The following is a 25,997-nucleotide window of genomic DNA, read 5'->3' as shown; positions in this document are numbered from 1 at the left end:
CATACGTATATCGAAACCTCCGTGTATATGAATTTTAGTCGCCTTTTATGACAGGCATGCCAACCGTGGGAATATTCTACCCCTAACCCGCTGGGGCCGTCTGATTGGTTCTCCGCCGCTCTCTTTCGGTCTTTTCCTCCTGTTCCCCATTCTCGTTTCATCCATTGTCTCTCTTTCTACTTTTTTTTCTCTTTAACTCTCACTATACTTATTCAATTTTCCTCTGCTTTTTACCCGCGATTTTTCATTCAAAATTTTCTATTTATAATATGATGTTATATTACGATGTTTTTCGAATAAATTCCAAAGACTAAAAAAAAAAAATCGCCCCATCGACATTAATATATTTTTTGAATAAATTCCAAAAACTAAATAAAAATCGAGCGATTTTTAAACGGTTTTATTTAGGTTGACTTGACAGGCTGGTTGGTTGGGTGGCTGGCACTAATTTTGTAATTAAAATTTAAGTAACTACCCGATAAGCTACAAGCTGGAAACTTGGAATATAGTTCAGAACCCGATGACAATGCAATAATAAGAAAAAATTGCCGCTAGGTGGCGCAAGGATCGAGATATTCACAAAAATTGTATTTGTCGTCTGATTTGGCTCATATTTCGAACACATAATAAATAAGAGAATAGAAAGCGACCTATGAAAAAAAAATCGCCGCTAGGTGGCGCAAGGATCGAGATATTCACAAAAATCGTATTTGTGGTCCGATTTGGCTCATATTTGGAACACATAATACATACAAGAATAGAAAGCGACCTATGGAACAAATCGCCGATAGGTGGTGCAAGGATCGAGATATTCACAAAAATCGTATTTGTGGTCCGATTTGGTTCATATTTGGAACAGATAATACATACGAGAATAGAGAGCGACCTATGAAAAAAATCGTCGATAGGTGGTGCAAGGATCGAGATATTCACAAAAATCGTATTTGTGGTCCATTTGGCTCATATTTGGAACACATAATACATACGAGAATAGAGAGCGACCTTTCGAAAAAATCGCCGCTAGGTGGCGCAAGGATAGAGATATTCACAAAAATCGTATTTGTGGTCCGATTTGGCTCATATTTGGAACACATAATACATACAAGAATAGAAAGCGACCTATGGAAAAAATCGCCGATAGGTGGTGCAAGGATCGAGATATTCACAAAAATCGTATTTGTGGTCCGATTTGGCTCATATTTGGAACACATAATAAATACGAGAATAGAAAGAGACCTATGAAAAAATCGCTCCTAGGTGGCGCAAGGATCGAGATATTCACAAAAATCGTATTTGCGGTCCGATTTGGCTCATATTTGGAACACATAATACATACGAGAATAGAGAGCGACCTATGAAAAAATCGCTCCTAGGTGGCGCAAGGATCGAGATATTCACAAAAACCGTATTTGTGGTCCGATTTGGCTCATATTTGGAACACACAATAAATACGAGAATAGAAAGCGACCTATGAAAAAATCGCTCCTAGGTGGCGCAAGGATCGAGATATTCACAAAAATCGTATTTGTGGTCCGATTTGGCTCATATTTGGAACAAATATTACATACAGTCCGGTAGAAATGACATCAAAATATCTTGGAGTTGGAGGAGGGACAATCATACGTGGCGCAGATTCGAGTAAAGTCTTTGGAAGGATTATGCATGGAAGAATTAGATGTAACAAATTGTCAGGAAAGTCCTTGCAGTATTAAGTCACTAAATGAACTAAATAGATTGAGAAATAATAGGCAATTAAATAAAGACTAAAAACCTGAAAATAAAATAATTAAAAGAAATTTTTTAAGTTAAACGGTTTTATTGAAAACAATACTTACATGAAGTAATAATAATACTAAAAGCTAGAAAATAATTAGGTAGGTCCTAGGTACTAGTCATCACACCACTCATCAATCTAGGTCGTTGATCAGACAATTAAATAAAAGCGTTGGACGCGTAAATTTCTATTGATATCATATATAAGACCAACTGAACCCTAATCACATTTTTAGAAATTTCACGCGTCCAACGCTTTTATTTAATTGTGTGATCAACGCCTTAGATTGATGAGGAGTGTGATGACTAGTACCTAGGACCTACCTAATTATTTTATAGCTTTTAGTATTATTATTACTTCATGTAAATATTGTTTTCAATAAAACCGTTTAACTTAACATTTTTTTTCAATGCTTTTTTGAATTTTTGGAATTTTTTCGAAAAATATTTTAATATCGTATCGTATGAATAGAAAATTTGGTATTAAAAATCGCACGGCTTTCTTTATTTTTTGGAACTTATTCGAAAAATATCTTATTATCGTATAACTAGTAATATGAACAGAAAATACGGATTTAAAAATCTCGCAATTTTTTTATTTCAAATTTTCGCCTGTGTCGCTCTTTTTTTAATTTTGGTTTTTTTTTTCGAAAAATATCTTAATATCTTATTTTTTTAGTTTTTTTATATCGAAAAGGAAGTTCGGAATTAAAAATCGCTCGATTTTTTACTCTAATCTTCGCCTGCGGCGATTTTGTTTAGTGTTTGGAATTTGTTCGAGAACTATCTTATTATCATATCGTATATAAGAATAGAAAATCCGGAATTAAATTTCGCCTGCGTCGCTCTTCTTTAATTTTTTTATTTTTTTTCGAAAAATATTTTAATATCGTATTTTAATATGAAAAATGGCGCAATTTTTTATTCCAAATTTCCGATTCATATTAATATCGTATCGTAAGAAAATTTTGTATTAAAAATCGTACAATTTTTTATTCCAAATTTTCGGCTGCGGAGCTTTTTTTATTAATAATTAATGTTAAAGAAATTTCAAATCTTATTGTATTAGACAACAAATTTGGAATTAAAATTTGTGCGACTTTTATTCTAAAGATAGGTGGTGGTGTCCATAAGAAATTTTGACATTATAGAATTAATGTCAAATAGGGAGAAAAAGTTTTTCTGATATTAATTCGTTTTTGAAAAGAGAACTGTTGTCTATGACGGTGAATCCAGCATGATTCTGACGTTAATTCTCTTTTGGATAAAGAATTACCACCGTACATTAATTCTCTTTCGAAAGCGTATTAATGTCCATTGACGCTAGTTCCATTGACATTATTGCACGTCACCTAAATGGATATGTTGTTCCAGGCACTCAACTACCCACACCTCTAAGTATAACGGTTATTTTGTTTATGTTGCTATTTTTAAATTCTGTTTTTGCTGTTTTTTATTTTTTTTTTTTGACAAAATTTGTTTATTCAGTAAAATTGTATGAATTTGAATAAAATTCGGCGTAAAAAACCATAAACTAAATATAAGAAATTCATAATACAATTCAATTAACTTGTAAACTAAGCTCTTCTCTGAATTTAAATATAAATTAGGTTAACAACAAAAACAGCAACAACTATTTCATATGAATTTCCTTCAAATTTGCAAAATTGGAATTGATTCATGTGAATGATGACACTTTAAACCAAAACGTTTCCGCAAACTTATTAAAATATAATATTGGACATATGTAAATATGAAACGAACGAATAATATGCGCATGTCTATTTTATAAAACTTTTTTTTTGTGAATTATGCTCGTTGGTCTCCGTTGTAGGCGTAAAATAATTATTGACATGTATGGCAGTGGGACAACTTAAACGCTTTTAGCGCCTAATTTGATAAAACTATTAAACATTATTAATAACTCTTTTGTGCCACAAATGCGAATATTGAATGGCTTTTGTGCGTTTACAATCAGCTCTTTGACACTTGGCACTTGTTGAGAAGGTCAATTTTATTGTTGAAAAAAAAAAAATTCAAACCTCTTCAAACAGTTTTGGGATGTTAACCAAATAAATTTTGGTAATGCATTTATTTTTCAAGTGCTTGCAGAATTATTATTATTATGAAATTTTAGTATTGAATTTAGGGATTTTTTTCCTTTTTGTAATGTTGGAAACAGTAATTCTTTAATGTTTCTATACACGAAATTGTTCAAGGGAGCTCTATAATTATCAATATAATAAAAATCATTGAATTAGATGAATTGGCATATTTCACAAATCACTGCTTTGTCACTTGATTGTTTTGTGCGGTTCAAGGCCCATCATTCATTATTTACTTACTGGAAGTTGTTTGTATGGCGAGAACTTAGTACTTATGTCTGAGTTGAAATATTGAGATTTTTAATGTTATGCACATTTACAAAAGAATTAAAAAATTTTGTAATTTCATTGAAATTTTTGAAAAACATAATAAAAATCTTTGTTTGAACTGATATTTGTATGCTGTTTAAAGCCACTTCACCGCTAGTTGAGTGACAGTTAGTGCAGGCACTAAAGGTGGTAGCGTATAACCACTAGTCACCACGATTAAACTAAAAAAATTTAAGGCGCGATAACGTCCGAAGATATTTATGCCGGAGCTTCTCTTCCAATTTGCGTCGTACTCCTTTTTTTTTTTCCTACAAATTGGCGGGAAGGTATCTACATGCTTTATGCCGACTCCGAATGGCAACTGCAAGGCAAGTTTTCACTGAGAAGCTTTTCATGGCAGAAATACACTTGCAGTGCTTGCGAAATCAGCCACGACGACTATCACCGATTTTAGTTTAGTCGTTCCTTACAGTGATTGAAATTGACTAGTCCACCTTCGACTGTGTTGAAAATCTGAAAAATTTAAAACAGTTATTCTTATCACCGGGTAAATCACTGCGATTTGTAAATCACAGCAAAATTTTTCACAGCGATGTAAAATTGCATTATTTCTTCACAATACTTCATATAAACTTACATCATTTGCGGTGTCGAAAGCCCTTCTATATCCAAAACGGCATATCACGCTACCTCTTCGTAGTCAAGAGCACTCTGAATCTCTGATATAAACTTCGGAGAGAGCCCCGTCGGGTTCTTATTCTAGAGCGAATTGCAATAGTAGTGTATTCAGAGCCAGTACCAGTTTTGTCCCTCGTAGTGCTTTCAACTTTTAACTTTGTGAAGTTCTACGAAAGGTCAATTTCTCACTTTGTAGAATTTTTAACGTGTTCCTAATTGGTTCAATTATTCGGGGCTCTGATATCTGAAGTTTGGCTATCAATTACCCTGCACTGCATTCCATTGGCACCAGTTCGGAGGTAGTCATTAACCTGTAATATGAAACTGGTGCTTTGCCAGACTGTCTCCCATTTGCGCTGCACGGAATTGATACCGAACGGTCATTGTTTTATTATTGGCTTAAAATACACTCAGAGTGTGTGCCAGATCACTGTCGAGTGGCGACCCCGCTTAGAAAAACTTTTTGCCAAATTTTTGATGTTGCTTTCCCCGGGAATTCAACCCAGGACCTTGGGTGTGGTGGGTGGAGCACGCTACCACCATGCTACGGCGGCTGTCGAGTTAGCACTTAGTTATCGGCTTCTAATTAGTTTCCCATTGGCTTGTTATCAGAGGATTTCAGAAGTGCTATCGACTTTCTATTTAAGTTTTACAGCTATATGTATCATGAGTCGTCGATAAGAAATCGGTAACTTTTAGACAGCAAAAAAATCGATAGTTAACGCTAACACGGTGATAACAAGTGAACAACTTTTCTATAGCAAATTGATAGTTTTTGTGTAACAAATTGAGAACTTTTCGATAACATTTCACAAGCCAATCGATTACAAATAAATTTTTGATTACATATCGATAACTTTTCGAAAAGCAGTCGAAAACTTTTTGGTAAACAATCGACAAATTTTTCAATAGCGAACCCATAACTGGCGGATAAAAAATCGATATCTTATCGATTAACTTTGTCATCAATAACAGCTTATAACGCTGCTTTAACAAATTATAATGTTTATACTACGCCGATAAGAAATGGATAACATGACCATATTCCGTCAATAACAAACGCATAACTCATCGATAACAAATCGTTAATGCTTCGATAAAAAATTGATAACAGTCCGTCCGGTTTAGTTTCCAGCTCCATTTTAGCTTACATTTTGACTTCAAATCCTTCTTTTCCTCCTCTCACCTAACCTCATCTGCCCTTCTTTGCTTGCCTTATCTTCGCAACCGTGACGAAAATCCTAATCATCGTTATTATTATGCATATCAATGTCAACATTTTTAGTGCACAGCTCTTTTTCTTTCTCCTCTTCTTCGTTTTCATCTTATTTATATTTACTTATTTTCCTTCACTCACTTTCGCCTTTATATATCATCGATTTAGTTTTCTGCCTTCTTTAATTTCAAAAAACTTATTTGGTGTCTGATTTCGCTCATATTAAATCTGACACGTATTACCCTAAAAAGTAGTGCGGCGCATATTTGAAGTTCTATACATCACTATGCTGCTACTAAATAAATACACAACAACAACAAAGCAAGCAACCACACTTGTGCACATGAACACATCATGACGACGAAGAATATTTCACACATGCATATGTAGTCATCAGTCAGGTTAAGAGCAGAAAGTGTTACTCACACATAAATGTATATAGCTAAATAATCAAATATGAGATACAACTGTTCCAACTGTTCGTGAAAAGTCTAGACCTCAGGAGAAATATGTAGGTGAACGAGGCTAACTGAGAGTATAAAAGCAGCGCGGTGCAAGCGATAGTCAATCAGTTTGATTTAAACACTCTATTAGTTGTGGAGTATAATTGTGAATTACTACTCGCAAAGTAGTATAAATAAATACCATTTTGGAATACTGAATATTGGAGTTATTTATTCGAGAGTTCAGCGATTCGAACGTTAGCAGAAGGTTGAAAATAAGCGGAATTTTCCAAAATCCGTAACAGTAGTGACCATACTAAAGCTTATGTTCTAGACTCTCTACCGTGGGCAAACATCTTTCATACATCAAATATCCCGTTATGTACTCTAACCCTTGAAGTTTTCATTGTTGTGAGGGTAAAATGCTATACTTCAGGAAATGCTGTCGGTTCTCAGAGCATAAAACGTGTTACAATGTTAGCAGAGCTGGTCATACGATTCGAATATATTTCTCCCAAGCGTAGATTTTCAGCAAGCATTGCCCTGCCAAATTGGCTGCCATGGAGCAAAGTTTTTATTTTTGTGAACAAGAATCGCCCTGTGCATGTCTTTTGCCATTCACTGGACTTCATCAAGTTCTATTAGGCAAAGCCAAATGATGGTAAATAAGTAATGATCTAAGTGCACATAAAATTAAAACGAATTGTGTAAAGTTCATAAATAATCAGAACTATCAATCATCTTACCATTTAATAACTCAAAAATTATCTAAAAGCTTTTGCGATAATTCACAGCCCTTTTTATAAAATGTACACTGAAAGAAATGGTGCTAGTAAAATCAGCAAATCGGTTCTGTTGTTCTTGACTTAACGGAGATTCGGTGATATTGATTGAATTATGGTTAATTCGACCGAGTTCTTTGTCAAACGAACAAATTAGTTTAGACATTTCAACAGAAGAGAAATTGTCGCTCTTAAGTTAACAAAATTCTGTAAAATTGACGGATTCCTGGTCAATCTAACTAATTTTTCTGTTAACACAACTGATCAACAGTCAATACATAAGCAAATTTCAAAGAAAATTTGACGCTCACTGCGCTCTCTACTTTGTACTTATGACGAAAGTGCCACTTGTTAACAAAAAAAAACACCAAAATAAGAAAACTACCAAATCGAAAAACACACAAAATGAGAAAACAACAAAAAACTAGTTTTTCAGTTATCAATACAAAACGAAAAGCAATTTTTTGAATTTACTGTGCAAACAATTATGAGATACCGGGGCACCTATTTATCGGGTACAATGTTGCAATTTCTCCTCCAAGCGAAATGCAAAATTGCGCCCTCTTGTTGCAAGCGTTTTGTTTGAACGAACAGGATTTTTCCAAAGATAGTAACTTTTTGTTCAAGCTTTTACGTATTTTCACTCACGTAAACGAATTTAATAAGATAATAAAAAACATCCTTTTTTAATGTTGATGTTTCCGACAACATAAAAGTTTGAGTTGTTTTGGAATCGTTTCAACTTAAAGTGTTACGAAAATTAAACTTGCCGAATTACATGTAAAGTTACTCCAGTGGTGAATTACCTTCTAGCGATTTCATTCTTTACTTTTCTATAACTTACAAGTTCTCTATTTAAAATGTTATATCAAACATTTATACTACAAGTTTTATTCGAAACAATCAAGTGTGGCAACAACATTCGAGAGAAGAAATTGAGAATGAGCTGAGCTGCAACTGAAAGAATTGAGAATCAGTTTTGTGACTACTATTTTTATTTCTATTTGCAAAGCGAAGTTCAAAACTATAAATTAAATAAAATATAAAATTTGGCGAAAGTGTGTTTAATAAAACGAAATAATAAAGTGTATAATGTTTAATCTGTGCCAGCATATGTGATGTAAGCCCAATTGACGTTCGGTTAGTAAGTGCCACCGTGGTGTGATGGTAGCGTGCTCTGCCTGCCACACCGTATGCCCTGGGTGCGAACCCAGGAAATAAGGTTTTTCAATTAGAAGAAAATTTTTCTAAGCGGGGTCGCCCCTCTGCAGTGTTTGGCAAGCGCTCCGAGTGTATTTCTGCCATGAAAATCTCTCAGTGAAAACTCATCTGCCTGGCAGATGCCGCTCGGAGTCGGCATAAAATATGTCCAGCCAATTTTTAGTGAAAATCAAGAGGAGCCCGCCGCAAATTGGAAGAGAAGCTCGGCCTTAGATCTCTTCGGAGGTTATCGCGCCTTACATTTATTTATTTATGTATATGGCAACATAGGTACTTTCGTACAAAGCTGTCGCAACAACTTTTTTTGTTCATTTGACTACTAAAATGGTCAATTAAGAATCAACGATTACTGCGCAGTTGATTCAACATCTTGTTGCGATGGATACAAATTAACAGAAATTTCGGTTCAATCAACCGAAATACGGGTCAAAGTTGATTTTATCAGTCTTTTTCTTTCAGTGTACTAAGATTAATCGAAAATTAAAGCACATAGAAATAACTGAGTAACAACGAAAATAGAAAAACCGATAAACCGAAAATAAAACAAGTAAGTGATTCTAAGTTCATGTGAAATCGAACATTACATACCCAGTTGTACACTTGAAATGCTGTTTTTGTTTGTTTTGTGTGCTTAATAGTGTTACAAGGTATACATATGGTTCTATTCTGAAATAATTTTCGTTTGAAAGAAGCAACAAGGATACAGAGGCTAACACCAATGAGCGGGTAATAATGCAGTTTTCCTTCAGATATGAGGATCTCCCTATTGTTTATTTTAAAATAAATATATAACAGAACAATAAAAATACGATTGGTACAAAACTATTTTTCGCTAAGATTTAACTTATTATTTTTGCCTACGACTCTGTGTAAAGTCATTTATATAAAATAGGGCGTGATCCTTAACTAATCTTATCCATTTTTGCTAAAAATATTTCCTGCTATAAAGAAATTATGTGTACCCAATTTTGTTAATACATGTAAATTTTTCTTCGACTTATGGCTCCCGAAACATTGAAAATTGCTTAGACAAAGAAGAGGCGGTGCCATGCCCATTTTCAAAAATTTTAGCGTTTTCCAATTTAATGTTATAATTCAATTTAGAAAGTAAAAATCTATTGATAATCGCTAAGATATAGCTTATTATTTTCGTGTACGACCGTTTTAAAATCTTTTATATAGAAGTGGGCGTGCTCCTTAACCGATCCCCTCCATTTTTTCTAGAACTATTTCGTGTACCCAATTTTATTATAATCCGTTAATTTTTCTTCGAGTTATGGCTACCGAAACATAGAAAATTGCTTAGTCATAAAGCGGGCGGTGCCACGCCCAATTTTTTAAATTTGAGTTTCTCCTATTTATTGTTATAAATCCACTTGGGAAATGAAATACCATTGATATTAAGCTCTTTTTTGCAAAGATATAGCTTATTTTCTTCGTCCACGACTCTTAAAAATCCTTTATATAAAAGTGGGCGTGGTCCTTAACTGATTTCGTTAATTTTTCTTCAAAGCATTTCTTATAGTAAAGGCAACCTCTGTGCCGAATTTTGTTACGATAGGTTTAACGATTTTTGTTTTAGGATTAATAATATTTGTAAAATTGATTTTATGACAAGTAGGCGGTGCCACGCCCATTAAAAATTGTTTTTTTCAAATTTTAATCAAGAGTCTAAATATCAGTCCACGCGTCAAATTTCAACATTCTAGGTGTATTATTTACTAAATAATCAGGTTGTTTGTGTTTTCCAAAATGTTATATATATAAAAAGTGGGCGTGGTTATAATCCGATTTCGCTCATTTTCAACACCAATCTATTCTGGGTCCCGATAAGCTCGTATACCAAATTTGGTGAAGATATCTCAATAATTACTCAAGTTATCGTGTTAACGGACCGACGGACGGACGGACATGGCTTAATCAATTTTTTTTTTCGATACTGGTGATTTTGATATATGGAAGGAAGTCTATATCTATCTGGATTCCTTTATACCTGTAAAACCAACCGTTATTCAATTAAAATTATAATACCCTGTGTGTAAGTACCGCGGGTATAATAACTTGCAATAATTGCCGACCATAATTGAGTGCGCCAACGCGCCATTTAAGCTCACAACGTGTTGCAGCAACACCAAACAAAATAACAGCAAAAACACAAGCACAGTAGCAGACAAGCGGCAAGCAACAAGTGGCAAGCCCAATCCATTATTTTGTGTTCTTATTTTCACTTTTAAGCATTAGCTGCTTTTAGCTGCTCAACGAATGGCCGAAAACGCGCGGAGACAGCCAATGGGTTATGCGGCAGTTACTCACGAACGTACGTACCAAAAACGTGTCAGCTGACACGACCTATCTTATGAGTGTGCAATGTAAACGAAAACTCACCGACGTGCAACGCCCGTACGTACGTAGCCCGGAACGTAGAAATCAAAACAATTTTGATTTTTTTCGTAAGAATGTGTCAGCTGATCGCTCTCTCACTAGACAGAGTTGGAATCCATGTGTGCGCCTGTGTACATATTTGTGTGTGTATTGTTTACAGCAACGCACTGTTGCCATTGACCAGTTTGCATGCATGCTTATGGAAACATCAACTTTTTCCAATTTAATTTTTGATATTGGAAAAGGCCGGAATACATATTAAATAAGTATAAATACATAAAGTATAATGCATAAAATTGCAAACGGTCAAAAAATAGCGCACAAAAGTTTACTAGGCAACTCTGTCTAGTGAGAGAGCGATCAGCTGACACGTTCTTACGGAAAAAATCCAAATTGTTTTGATTTCTACGTTCCGGGCTACGTACGTACGGGCGTTGCACGTCGGTGAGTTTTCGTTTACATTGTACACTCATAAGATAGGTCGTGTCAGCTGACACGTTTTTGGTACGTACGTTCGTGAGTAACTGCCGCATAAGTGACAGTGACAAAGGCGAAACAGCCAAAACACCCAAACGGCCACCGCAAGCAACAGCGTCCATGCGGTGTTGCGTTCGCGGGCAGTGCATATTTGCCAGTTTTTCGTTAATTACTTTTCGCTTTTCTTGTTTCTTTGAGCGTTTGTGTTTTGTTTCTAGTTTCAAGAAGTAGCATTGCCTTCTTTGGCATGTGATTGCCAAATGTACATACATACGCACGTACTATATGAATATGCATGTGTGTGTGCGTGTGTGTGCATTGAGTTGTGGCTAAAACGTTCTCTCGCCTTATTCAAGCATACAAAGTAGTTTGTTTGCAGGTTTGCGCATTAAAAATAGTTTTTTTTTCTTCTTTTTTCTGTTTTTTGTTTATTTACCATTCGTAATCGTTATTTTCGCGCTCTTGCATTCGTATTGCAACTTAAAATGTGCATTTGACCCAATTACAAAACGAAACATGTTGCCGTTATAAATTTGCACAATATTGCGTCTACATATTGCAATACTGACACTCACAAGGACAATGTGTTGCATGCTACAATGAGCACACAATGCACAAGCCGTTCATATTTTTTGGTCGTTAATGTTTCACGCATGCATACATACATACATAAGTACATACCAAATAAACATTTTTGCCCATTCTCAGTTTGAGATACATTTGAGAATCAGTCCATTTCTCACATTTCAAGCGTTAGTTTTCAATGCATTTCAAATAACTGTTGATAGCATTCTCAAGCTGAAAGGCACATTTTTAATATGGAATTTTTCTTTATTTTCAAATTGAGAATTTTTGGATTCTCCACTTTTTCTCAAACGAGAATAAAGCGGAACGAAATGGAATCCACTGTTGTGCCACTTTCGGTAAGCAAATTTATTATTTGTCTCACTTCACTTTTAACTCGTTTAGATTTATACATAATGTAGTACAATATCACTTAATATTATTAAAATGTATAAATACTTCATGGCTTGTTTACATTTCCAGCTAAAGTATGCAAATTAGAGATTGAGGATTTATCAACGCACTATCGACGACACTATCGATAGCATTGATGTAAAATAAGCATGTTGTATTATGTTTTATTTTATTTTTGGGTTTCATGAACACGCAAAAAGTATTCACATTATTATTAACGAAAATATTCCATGATACCGATGGTTTTCAACCAGAATGGAATGAAATGCAAGTATATCTCACACCATTCTCAAGTTAAAAAACAACGTTTGAGAGAATATTTCTCTGAGAAATATTTCTGAGAGAAAATTTTTCAAGAATGTCTCAAATTATTCTCAAGTTGAAGATCGCCGTTTAAGAAAAAGTCGAGAAAATATTTTGTTTCAAATGATCAATAATGTTGAATATCAAACTGAGAATCAATGTTTTTCTCAAACATTTGAGATTTTTGTTTTCAGTGTTTGTTGGGTATATCATAAATCATAATAACAGTGGCATTCAAGTATGTGTGCATGCTTGCAGACAGCGTTAAACGATTATGCACTGATGGCTGAGCGAGCGTGTTGACCGGCATCTACAAGTACAAAAGTACAACGATTGCAAGGAAGTGATAAATTATGAAGACCTTAAGTTATTTATAGATTTAATAATAATTTGGCTTGATTTTATGCGGAATGCATTCAAATTGTCTTGCCATTTGCGGTAGCGCAACATGGCGTATGAGTAACATTAATTGTTTGCAGTTGTATTTTGATGGATTTTGCAACACCGATTTCGGTAAATTTGGGCAACTTTTGCACTCTTCGAAAAAGCTTTCTATGATTTCATATTTGAGTTTGGCGGTCCCTATTCGTTCGGAAAATTTAGAACACGATTTTTCGAACCTTTTTTCATGTTGTTTTTTATAAATTTAATTTTTGCTGTTTTTATTCAGTTTACTTGATTCTAGACTATGAAAAAACTTATCCCGCCCGAATTGCCACGTCCTTTTAATATTCTTCCAAATAATTTAGATATTGAATTTATGAAAAATTTAGGACTATTTTTTTGTTAAAACCCAGTAGGAAATGAAGTTAACTACGAATTATCTAACCGATCTCCGATGCATTTTATCCAAATAAAAGCTAACAACAGACAGTTTTTAGTCGGGATGAATGTTAGCAGATCTGGGCAAAGGTGAGAAAAGTTGAAAAAGTAACGTGCAGAGAGGCACGAAAAGACAAAAATGTTGTCATATTTAAATTTGTTTGTTGTACAAATAACTTTCTGACTAAAAATTACGTCGATTTCATTACTTTTTAACAACTAACCTTTTGGGGTTAAATAGAAGTGAGTTGCTTTCCCGAATCCCGTAAAATAGTTAACTTTAGTTAGTTTTGTCAAGCAATTGGAAATTTTTTTCTGCTTCGAAACGTTTTTTTTTAGCGACGGAAGGGGAAGGAGAGGGAGCTAGAGAGAAAAGAAGGGATTGAGACAGGAGAGGGAAAAGAGTATCAGAGCGAGGAGTGAATAAAAGAGTAAAGGACAGGGTGAGAAGGGGGTAGGGAGAGTAAGAGGAAAAACTTCTTAAAAGCTATTCAGCTAGCCCCAAGTCAGGGTACAACAAAAGTATGCCAAAAATATTTTTTGAAAAATAAATTTTTTTTTTTTTCAAATATATTTGCTATTTTCGAAAAAATCTCTTAAAAACACTAATTTGGGCGTTAGTAGTCACCAAGTTCTTAAAAAAAAGCGCAAAACAATTGTGACATTTTTTTAACTAACAAATACAAACCATCCCCAAATGCCTGTTTTAACTGTTGGAAATTCGAAAAAAAAAATATATTAAAAAACATTAAAAAAAAAAACAAAAAAAATTCAAATAATTTGAGAATTAAAAAAATGTATTCATAATTGAAAACCCCAAAGATCAGACCATCTTATAAGCTACGACTTTTAAATTAGAGATGAAAAAAAAAAAACAAAACAAACAAGCGATTTACAAGTAATTAAAAAAAATTTTACATTTTTTCAAAAAAATTGGGGATAGGAACCAAAAATGCATGTTGACAGTTTTTAAAATTCGAAATCAAAAAAAAAAAAAATGTAAGGCGCGATAACCTCCGAAGAGATCTAAGGCCGAGCTTCTCTTCCAATTTGCGTCGTGCTCCTCTTGATTTTCCCTACAAATTGGCCGGACGGGACCTACATGTTTTATGCCGACTCCGAACGGCATCTGCAAGGCAGATGAGTTTTCACTGAGATCTTTTCATGGCAGAAATACACCCGGAGCGCTTGCCAAACACTGCCGAGGGGGACCCCGCTTAGAAAAATTTTCTTCTAATTGAAAAAGATTGTTTCTAAAATTTTGATATTGCTTTGCCCGAGGTGCGAACCCAGGGCATACGGTGTGATAGGCGGAGCACGCTACCATCACACCACGGTGGCCATCGAAATCAAAACATTTAAAAAACTATAAAAAATTGTTACCATTAAAAAAATATATAAAGTGAATTTTTGGCAAAGTTTTTACATCAAAACACTGATAAAATTTAAATACATCTTTTTAAAAGATTGTTAAGACGATTTAAATTAGAATAGAAGAAAGAAAAGGATCTTTTACGGGAACTGATTCAATTAAAAAAAAAAACATCATAAAAATAATAATAACACAAAAACTACTGTTAGGCTTTGAGCTCGATTCGAACCCACGATTTTACAAATCAGTAGGCCAATAAAACAAAAAAATTATAAATTTTTGTATTTATTTTTTTTTTTTTTTTATTTAAAACAATTTAGTTATTTTTATCAGTGATTTGAATTTTAAAAACTAACATAAAACTAAGAAAAAATGCGAATGAATCTTTTTGAATGTTTTATAAAAATATAAAAATAAAAAAATTTTAACTAGTAAAAAAACTAAAAAAATTAATAACTTTTTTTTTAATTTTTTCAAAAAACTCAAGTTTTGAGATGCATTTTAAAAGATATTGAAGTTCGAAAAAAAAGGTTGAAAGTCCAAAAAACGTTTGTGGCGATTAAAAAAAAAAAAAACTAAATAACCCTAACGGCTAAAAATAATTTCCAAATAATTTCAAAATTCAAAAAATAGAACATTTGTTTTTTAAAAGTCTAATAGTATAACCGTCTTAAATTGCAAGTTTTGACTTTTTTAAATTCAATGTAAACAAAAAACTGTGTGTAAAAATTAGAATGATTTTTTTTTAAAGCAAAACTCTAAAAATATTCCAATTAATATGTTATTTCAAAAAAAAAAATGTGGCACACTTTTTTAAACAATCGAAGGCTATAAACGATCTCAAATTAGATGTTTTATCACTTTAAAATTAGAAACAAAATGATAGAAATCCAGAAACAATTTCGAGAAATTTTAAAAAAAGTCGAACTAATTTTGTTTTTTATAAACGCTAAAATTGTTGACAAAACCTTGAAAATTTAATTAATTGGAAATTTATAGTTCTTTTATTTTTTTTTTTAATTACTCGAACTTTTTTCTGAATTTTTATCATTTTAACTTTTTTTGAAATTGCCAAAATATATAAACCACATTTAAATGCATGTTTTAACTTTTAGAAATGCAAAAAAATTTACAATTTTTTCACTAAGCTTTCTTAAACAAACCATCAAAAAAGTTCCAGTTAATGTGAACATTCAAAAAAAAAAAAAATTTCAAAACTTTTTAAAAAACTTGGAGGGTACAAACCACCATAAAATTTATTTTCAAGTTTTAGAATCTACAAAAAAAAAAAAAACAAATTAAAAAACTAAAGTAAAATTTGTGAAAGTTAAGGTAAATTCGAATGACCTTTCACCAATGAGTTTTAAAGCAAAGTTTACGTTTTGTTAAAGGTTAAACCTGTTAAAGTGCGAAACAAAAAAATATAAATTAGAAAGAGGTGTTTACAGTTTAAAAACTCGAATTTTCCTAAGAATTTAAAGCAAATCACAAAATTATTTCCAACTAAATTGGAAACTAAAAAATTTTAGTTTTTTTTAAGCTGAAAAGTGCAAATAATCTGTTTTGGCTTTTTAAGGTTCCAGTTAAATAATGGGAAAACCCAAACAAATTATAGGACGCACAAAAAAATTGTTTTTTTTAACTTTTCACTAAATCAAAACAAAAAATTGAAGAAACCTAAAATTTTCAAAATTTCATATCTTTAGTTTGTCTGGAAGCAAATATTTGAAGAAAATCATTGAAAAAATCATAGCAAAAAAGTTTTCAACAATTTAATAATTTAATCAATTTTTTAAGTTAAGCCTCCCCAGATGCGGTAATTCTTCTTTTTCTGTTAAAGTGAAAAAAAATGTTCATGCATTTAAATACATTTTTTTTTAATTTTTCTTTTTAAATTTCGTCTTTTCACAGAACAAGTACTCTACCCCTGGTGATACTGAAATGACAGACCTTGGTCGAGAAAAAAGATTGGGTTGCTCCGTATTCGTACATTAGGATATGCGTTTATTAGGTTTGAAAAAGGCGTACAGAGCTTACAATATAGAACAATTTATGTAGTTCTTAAGTTTGTAAGAGAAACACTTAACATGAGCTTTCTAATTTTATTTGGGTCACCTACTCATTGTTAGCACTCATAGCCAAAAACCCAGTGGATGCTCTCTCTTATTATTTTAAAGATTTTTTTTCTTCTCACACTTAACTTGTACATCCATCAGTCATAAATATTAAGAAGTAACTTGTGGTTTGGTGCAAATTGTCTGTGCATTTCAACTTGACCACCGTCACGAAACAAATGTAAAATAAATACTAGTTCAGGTTTGTAAAATTTTGAAGACGCATTTTATACAAGAAATTTATTGCATTCATCAACTTTAAACAATTAAAACAGGTTGAATCAAGGCAGCGCTGCTAGTTCAAGTGGCTGCACATACCACACATATGAGTTATGTGCATATGTATGTATGTAAGTATCGTCATGCATACGCTCACGTATGATAAATTACGCAAAATCCCGCTCCCTTCTGCAGCACACATGTAAGTGGGCCTCTTGAGATGTACAACCTTCAATGTTTAGACAAAAACAAGTAAGGAAGGCTAAGTTCGGGTGTAACCGAACATTACATACTCAGTTGAGAGCTGTGGGGACAAAGTAAGGGAAAATCACCATGTTGTAAAAAGAACATAGGGTAACCCTGGAATGTGTTTGTATGACATGTGTATCAAATGGAAGGTATTAAAGAGTATTTTAAGAGGAAGTGGGTCATAGTCCTATAGATGGACGCCATTTAGGGATATCGCCATAAAGGTGGACCAGGCCTGACTCTAGAATTTGTTTGTACGATATGGGTATCAAATGAAATGTGTTAATGATAATTTTAAAATGGAGTGGGCCTAAGTTCTATAGGTGGACGCCTTTTTGAGATATCGCCATGAAGGTGGACCAGGGGTGACTCTAGAATTTATTTTGTACGATATGGGTATCAAATGAAAGGTATTAATGAGTACTTTAAAAGGGCGTGGGCCTAAGTTCTATAGATGGACGCCTTTTCGAGATATCGCCATAAAGATGGACCAGGGGTGACTTTAGAATTTGTTTGTACGATATGGGTATCAAATGAAATGTGTTAATGATAATTTTAAAATGGAGTGGGCCTAAGTTCTATAGGTGGACGCCTTTTTGAGATATCGCCATGAAGGTGGACCAGGGGTGACTCTAGAATTTATTTTGTACGATATGGGTATCAAATGAAAGGTATTAATGAGTACTTTAAAAGGGCGTGGGCCTAAGTTCTATAGATGGACGCCTTTTCGAGATATCGCCATAAAGATGGACCAGGGGTGACTTTAGAATTTGTTTGTACGATATAAGTATCAAATGAAAGGTGTTAATGAGTATTTTAAAAGGGAGTGGGCCTTAGTTCTATAGGTGGATGCCTTTTCGGAATATCGTTATAAAACTGGACCAGGGTTGACTCTAGAATGCGTTTGTACAATATGGGTATCAAACGAAAGGTGTTAATAAGTGTTTTAAAAGGGAGTGGGCTTTAGTTGTATGGGTGGACGCCTTTTCGGGATATCGCCATAAACGTGGCCCAGGGGTGACTTTAGAATGCGTTTGTACAATATGGGTATCAAATGAAAAGTGTTAATGAGTATTTTAAAAGGGCGTGGGCCTTAGTTCTATAGGTGGACGCCTTTTCAAGATATCGCCATAAAGGTGGACCAGGGGTGACTCTAGAATTTGTTTGTACGATATGGGTATTAAATGAAAGGTGTTAATGAGTATTTTAAAAGGGAGTGGGCCTTAGTTCTATATGTGGACGCCTTTTCGAGATATCGGCATAAACGTGGACCAGGGATGACTTTAGAATGTGTTTGTACGATATGGGTATCAAATTAAAGGTGTTAATGAGGGTTTTAAAAGGGAGTGGCCCTTACTTGTATATGTGAAGGCGTTTTCGAGATATCGACCAAAATGTGGACCAGGGTGATCCAGAACATCATCTGTCGGGTACCGCTAATTTATTTATATATGTAATACCACGAACAGTATTCCTTCCAAGATTCCAAGGGCTTTTGATTTCGCCCTGCAAAACTTTTTCATTTTCTTCTACTTTATATGGATGGTGACACCCATTTTACCAAGTTTTTTTCTAAAGTTATATTTTGCGTCAACAGACCAATACAATTACCATGTTTCATCCCTTTTTTCGTATTTGGTATATAATTATGGCATTTTTTTTTCTTTTTTCGTAATTTTCGATATCGAAAAAGTGGGCGTGGTCATAGTCGGATTTCGGCCATTTTTTACACCAATACAAAGTGAGTTCAGAGAAGTACGTGAAATGAGTTTAGTAAAGATATATCGATTTTTGCTCAAGTTATCGTGTTAACGGCCGAGCGGAAGGACAGACGGTCGACTGTGTATAAAAACTGGGCGTGGCTTCAACCGATTTCGCCCTTTTTCACAGAAAACAGTTATCGTTCTAGAATCTAAGCCTCTACCAAATTTCACAAGGATTGGTAAATTTTTGTTCGACTTATGGAGTTAAAAGTAGCCTAGACAAATTAAATGAAAAAGGGCGGAGCCACTCCCATTTTGAAATTTTCTTTTATTTTTGTATTTTGTTGCAACATATCATTACTGGAGATGAATGTTGACATAATTTACTTATATGCTGTAAATATATTATCTTTTCTTTTAAAATTTGAATTAAAAAAAAATTTTTTTTAAAAAGTGGGCGTGGTCGTTCTCCGATTTTGCAAATTTTTATTAAGCAGACATATAGTAATAAGAGTAACGTTCCCGCCAAATTTCATCATGATATCTTCAACGAATGCCAAATTACAGCTTGCAAAACTTCTAAATTACCTTCTTCTAAAAGTGGGCGTTGCCACGCCCATTGTCCAAAATTTTACTAGTTTTCTATTCTGCGTCATAAGTTCAACTCACCTACCAAGTTTCATCGCTTAATCTGTATTTGGTTATGAATTATAGCACTTTTTCGATTTATCGAAATTTTCGATATCGAAAAAGTGGGCTTGGTTATTGTCCGATATCGTTCATTTTAAATAGCGATTTGAGATGAGTGCCCAGGAACCTACATACCAAATTTCATCAAGATACCTCAAAATTTACTCAAGTTATCGTGTTAACGGGCAGACGGACGGACGGACGGACGGACATGGCTCAATCGAATTTTTTTTCGATACGAATGATTTTGATATATGGAAGTCTATATCTATCTCGATTCCTTTATACCTGTACAACCAACCGTTATCCAATCAAAGTTAATATACTCTGTGAGCTCTGCTCAACTGAGTATAATAAAACTGGCTATTAAGATAAGTTCACATTAATTGAGGCTGTCGGCATTCACATTTCGTTTCGCAGCAATAAAAATAATTCGTAAATGCACACAAATAATTTGGCAGAAAATGCAAGGTGGACGAAAAAAAAGTAAACAAGCAAATCAAATATAATTTAGTTAACTAAAAACCTAAAACGAAAAAAGATGAAAAGAAAATAAAATATTGTTATAGATTGAGCTTTGTTGCCGAGCAATAGGCAAGACACGACACACACACATGTACACATATGTATATGGGTCGTTCCATCTTAAAGCGATAAAATGTTGTAAGTTGAACGTTTTCGCTGTGTACGAGGAGTATTGTTCAATATATTTTCTTACTTAATATCGACAGCTACATTAGAAGGGAATTAAGTGATCTGCGAATACCTCAGAAGTTGCAATAAAATATTTTTTTCTTCTTAGAACTTCACTCATTTACAAACATTTCGTAGCAAAGTTTTCGAACTATTAAACAAAACTTTAATTAGAAAGTAATTAAGTCGATTTTTGGGTAATTTTTGAACTAAAAAAATATATTGTATTTGCAAATCACAATTTTTGAACTAAAGATCAAAATTAATTTACTAATATAAATAAATAAAACTCAAGTCTCAAAATTAATATAATTTTTTTTTTTTTATTTCTTTTTAAAACTTAAGTATAAGACGACATTTTTCATACTAGGCCAATTCGATTAACTATCCAAATTGTTGATTGACTATTATCCAATTATTCAGTTATAGGAATGATTTTTATTTGTGATTAATCAGTAAAGAAAACTATTGAGCTCTAGATGAAATTCATCATGAAGATATTTGTACTTTAGTAAAAGTCATTAATCATCTATATTGATATATGTATTTTGCTAAAACTTTATAATTAATCAATAAAAAAGTTACTAATTAATTATTAGTAATAAAAATGATAAATAAGTCACATGAATACTTAAGATTTCCAATAAAATAAATTTAATTTGCATGATTTAGTTTATAACTAATGAAAAAAGTCCGAAAGTAATCATCATTGGTACCGTTAAAAAAATAATCCAAAACACAAATTCAAACTTTTATCAAATTTCAGGTATTAGAACACGTAAATATTTCATACAAGGGTAGCTCGACTAACTGATTATTTGAAATATTAATTAGATTTAATTCAATGCTTAATCTCATAAAAAATGTATATTTCTAGTTAATCAGAAAACATGATATAAGCAAGCTCCATATTATTTAGTTAATTGATATATTCGAACAGAAGTCTTTACATTCATGAATAAATAAAAATAATCGAATTATTTTGAGTCATCAAAATAAGAAAGTAGTCACATGATTTAAGATTTCTGGGAAAACTTATTTAATTTTTTCAATAAGTATTTAACTAATTAAAAAAAAATTTTAAAATAATCATGATTAGTTACTGCTGAAAAAAACAACAATAACAACAATGAATAATTTTCAATAAAAAATATAATAAAATCAATTGTTCTAAACATTTTTTAAATTAGCTGAATATTAAAACAAATCAATCAATTAAGAATAATCGTTTAGTTTGAAATAATCAATTGAAAGCATTTTTAATTCTCAATTTAAATAGAAATCACTACTAATTAATTCATACAAAAACAAAAACAAGTGAGGAAGGCTAAGTTCGGGTGTAACCGAACATTACATGCTCAGCTGAGCGCTATGGAGACAAAATAAGGGAAAATCACCATGTAGGAAAATGAACCTAGGGTAACCCTGGAATGTGTTTTTATGACATATGCATCAAATGGAAGGTAGTAACGAGTATTTTAAGAGGGAGTGGGCCATAGGTCTATATTTGGACGCCATTTAGGGATATCGCCATAAATGTTGACCAGGGCTGACTCTAGAATTTGTTTGTACGATATGGGTATCAAATTAAAGGTATTAGTGAGGGTTTTCAAAAGGAGTGGGCCTTAGATTTATAGGTGGACGCCTTTTCGAGATATCGTTATAAAAGTAGACCAGGGTTGACTCTAGAATTTGTTTGTACGATATGAGTATAAAATGAAAGGTATTAATAAGGGTTTTAAAAGGGAGTGGTGGTAATTGTATATGCGAAGGCGTTTTCGAGATATCGACCAAAATGTGGACCAGGGTGACGCAGAACATCATCTGTCGGGTACCGCTAATTTATTTATATATGTAATACTACGAACAGTATTCCTGTCAAGATTTCAAGGGCTTTTGATTTCGCCCTGCAGATCTTTTCCATTTTCTTCTACTTAATATGGTAGGTGTCACACCCATTTTGCAAAGTTTTTTTCTAAAGTTATATTTTGCGTCAATAAACCAATCCAATTACCATGTTTCATCCCTTTTTTCGTATTTGGTATAGAATTATGGAATTTTTTTCATTTTTCGTAATTTTCGATATCGAAAAAGTGGGCGTGGTCATAGTCGGATTTCGGCCATTTTTTATACCAATACAAAGTGAGTTCAGATAAGTACGTAAACTGAGTTTAGTAAAGATATATCGATTTTTGCTCAAGTTATCGTGTTAACGGCCGAGCGGAAGGACAGACGGTAGACCGTGTATAAGAACGGGCGTGGCTTCAACCGATTTCGCCCTTTTTCACAGAAATAAGTTATCGTCCTAGAATCTAAGCCGGCGGGCGGAGCCCATTTTTAAATTTTCTTTTATTTTTGTATTTGGTTGCACCGTATCATTGCTGGAGTTGAATGTTGACATAATTCACTTATATACTGTAAAGGTATTCAATTTTTTGTTAAAATTTGACTTAAAAAATTTTTTTTTTAAATGGGCGTGGTCGTTCTCCGATTTTGCTAATTTTTATTAAGCATACATATAATAATAGGAGTAACGATCCTGACAAATTTCATCATGATATCTTGAACGACTGCCAAATTACAGCTTGCAAAACTTTTAAATTACCTTCTTTTAAAAGTGGGAGGTTCCACGCCCTTTGTCCAAAACTCTAAAAATTTTCTATTCTGCGTCATAAGTTCAACCCACCTACCAAGTTTCATCGCTTTATCCATCTTTGGTAATGAATTATCGCACTTTTTCGGTTTTTCGACCTATCGATATCGAAAAAGTGGGTGTGGTTATAGTCCGATATCGTTCATTTTAAACAGCGATCTGAGGTGAGTGGCCAGGAACCTACGTACCAAATTTCATCAAGATACCTTAAAATTTACTCAAGTTACCGTGCTAACGGACAGACGGACGGACGGACCGACATGGCTCAATCAAATTTTTTTTCGACACTGATGATTTTGATATACGGAAGTCTATATCTATCTCGATTCCTTTATACCTGTACAACGAACCGTTATCCAATCAAAGTTAATATACTCTGTGAGCTCTGCGCAACTAAAACAATCAGTTGATTAATTGGAAAATAAACATGATTACATATCATTTAATAAAATAACTAAAATCACGGCAAAAATTAAATAGTTGAAAGAAAATATTATTGCCATATAATCAAATAGTTAAGAATAATCGTATAATTAAAAATAATCAATCGATTAGTCGATATTTTAAAAATAAACAGTCTTATTGGGTGTAAAAAATATAACAAAATGATGAAAATATCGTATAAATAAAACAATCAATCGATAAGTTGGAAAGAATTGAAAGTAAAATAAATCAACAAATAAAAAGATAAATCAAAAAATTATGAAAATAGTATAATAAAAAATAATCATATAATTAAATATATTCAATGGATTAATTGAAAAGATAAATAGGCAACACTGACAATTTTATGAAAAGATAAAAAAAATACAGAGTAGTGATCAAATAGTTAAGGCAAATCGCAACGTTAAAAATAATCAATCGATTAATTGTAATAAATAAAAACGACCTGCTTGTGTTTTATTAAAAATTTATAATAAAACGGTAAAAAGAATAAGCGAAATAAGAAAAATTTTATAATCAATAAATGAATTGGAAAAAATCACGTTTTTTTTTTTTACATTTTAAAAATAATAAAATTCAATCAATTAATTGGAAGCATAAGTAATAGGAACGGTCTGCGTAGGTATTATTATAAATTTAATTAGAAAGAGAAAAAATTTAATAAATAAAAGTAGTGGAAAAATTAAAAATAATCAGTTGATTTAATAATTTGGGAAAATTTTAAACAACGGGACATCAGGACGGACAAGGCGACAGCTGACGGACGCCTTGTCCGTCCTTATGTCACGTTGTTTAAAATTTTCCTAAATTATTAAATAAATTATAAAATTAAAAATTGCTTCAAATAAATGTTTTTATACATTTAAAAAAAAGCGATACGGGCAATCCCCGATTAAATCGTATAATCAGTTGATTAATTGAGAAAATAAATAAATTCGATATGCGATGGTCTACTTAGTTATAATTCGAAATATAATTTAAACAAGGCAATAATGAACCACTCAGGAATTATTAAAAAAAAATCAATTGATTAACTGAAATAATAAATAAACTCGATATGCCTATGAGTTATTAAAAAAAAGGTGAAAAATAATAAGTCAATTCAAATTAGTAATATATTGAAATAATATACATCAAAAATGTATACTTAATTGAGTGAATATAATTAAATGATTAAGAAGAATCGTAGAGTGACAAATAATTAAGCAGTTGATTGGAAAACTAAATAAAAACAATTTGCTTAGTTATCATTAAAAAAATTCAAAAAGAAGTAAAATAATTGAGAATAATTTTAATACTAAAAATTATTTATTAATTAATTGGAAAAAAATTAATAAAAAGATATGATATCAATGGAAAATCATTTAAAAATTTAAACAACTAAATAGTTGATAGTCATCATATAATAAGTAAAATCATCAACCGATTTAATGAAATAATAAATAAAAGTTTTGCACCATTTTGTCATTAAAAATAAAATTAAAAACTAAAAAAATCAAATAACTAGGAATAATCTTATAATTAAAAAAATTTGTCTATTAACTAAAAAGAAATTAAAAGCAGTCACAAAAAATTTTTATTACTATTTGTTTATCTTTAATCCGCTCTGATTATATTTTTATTATTCGCCTGTACTAAATTATTCTGCAATAACAGGAAGCACTGTTTAACAAAAAAGTTTTGTGTAATGCGATCATTGCGATTAATTCACTGGTGTTCCCATTATTTCAATAGACATTTCTATTTAAACCCTTAAGTCATGCAATGTTAGAGGTTATTTATTACAAATATCTCACTTTTAATGTTTGTTCAACAAAAGCGACGAAATGTAATTTATAATGTCTATTATTTAGGAAACTAAAATGCAAGATGAATTAGACTCACTGCAACATACTGACATACATTTCTAACTGCATACTTCGCTCGTGCACAATACAAACCAATTCGCGATGGAATAACCCATAGACATGCATATCTATTTATTATTAATAATGCCACTGAATATGTGATTTGAGTTTTTTATAAACGCATATCGATTTCCAACGGAGCATGAGAAATTTTTTTCCTATACAAAGTATTACATAATCAACGATGAAATCCCCAAAATTAATACAAAAAAAAATTTTGAAAGCAGAAAAAAAGATTTAATTAAATTAGTACTGACAATAAAATAAAATGGGTATTATTTACTAATGTGAACCGCTCAAGCAGCTAAATAGTCAAACATTAAATAATTAAATACACACACACACACACCACTCAAAACAATCAAAGATGCTTAGAAATTACAATCAAACACCGTTAATTCATATCCACATAGCAGTCGGCAATCATCAGCAGCTTCCACTGTACCCCAAGCAGCTTCACCCAAAGCCATCAACCAATGATTGCATTATTTCTTAGCTCTTTT

The 25,997-nt window shown here is 32.4% G+C and overlaps 1 protein-coding gene across 2 annotated transcripts in view; it reads left to right on the top strand.

Annotated features, from left to right (window-relative positions):
* Elovl7 (ELOVL fatty acid elongase 7) overlaps window positions 1–25,997 on the top strand; it is a 184,209-nt gene that overhangs the window by 14,930 nt on the left and 143,282 nt on the right. The window lies entirely within an intron of this gene.

The sequence above is a fragment of the Eurosta solidaginis genome, chromosome 1 (assembly GCF_040869045.1).
Source record: "Eurosta solidaginis isolate ZX-2024a chromosome 1, ASM4086904v1, whole genome shotgun sequence".
In the NCBI taxonomy this organism is placed as follows: domain Eukaryota; kingdom Metazoa; phylum Arthropoda; class Insecta; order Diptera; family Tephritidae; genus Eurosta; species Eurosta solidaginis.
The sequence above is the reverse complement of the archived record's forward strand: the minus strand, read 5'-3'. Positions and strand labels throughout refer to the sequence as shown.